Genomic DNA, 217 nt, shown 5'->3' with positions numbered 1-217 from the left:
TTCTCTGCCCCCGACGCTGAATACGCCTTCGCCATGGACACTGCCGCCGCCACTACCCTCGCATCAACATGTTCGACGGAACGAACTTCTATACTTGGAAGTTCAAGATGCAAATGGTGCTGGAGGAGCGAGACCTGTGGGATGTCACAAGTGGGGAGATCAAGTGGGAGAAGTTTGATGACTTCGCTGGAACAGTCGACGTACAAGCGCAAGTCAG

Source organism: Plasmopara halstedii (genome assembly GCF_900000015.1).
Source record: "Plasmopara halstedii genome assembly, contig: Scaffold_614, whole genome shotgun sequence".
NCBI lineage: Eukaryota > Oomycota > Peronosporomycetes > Peronosporales > Peronosporaceae > Plasmopara > Plasmopara halstedii.
Note: the sequence above shows the minus strand (reverse complement) of the source record.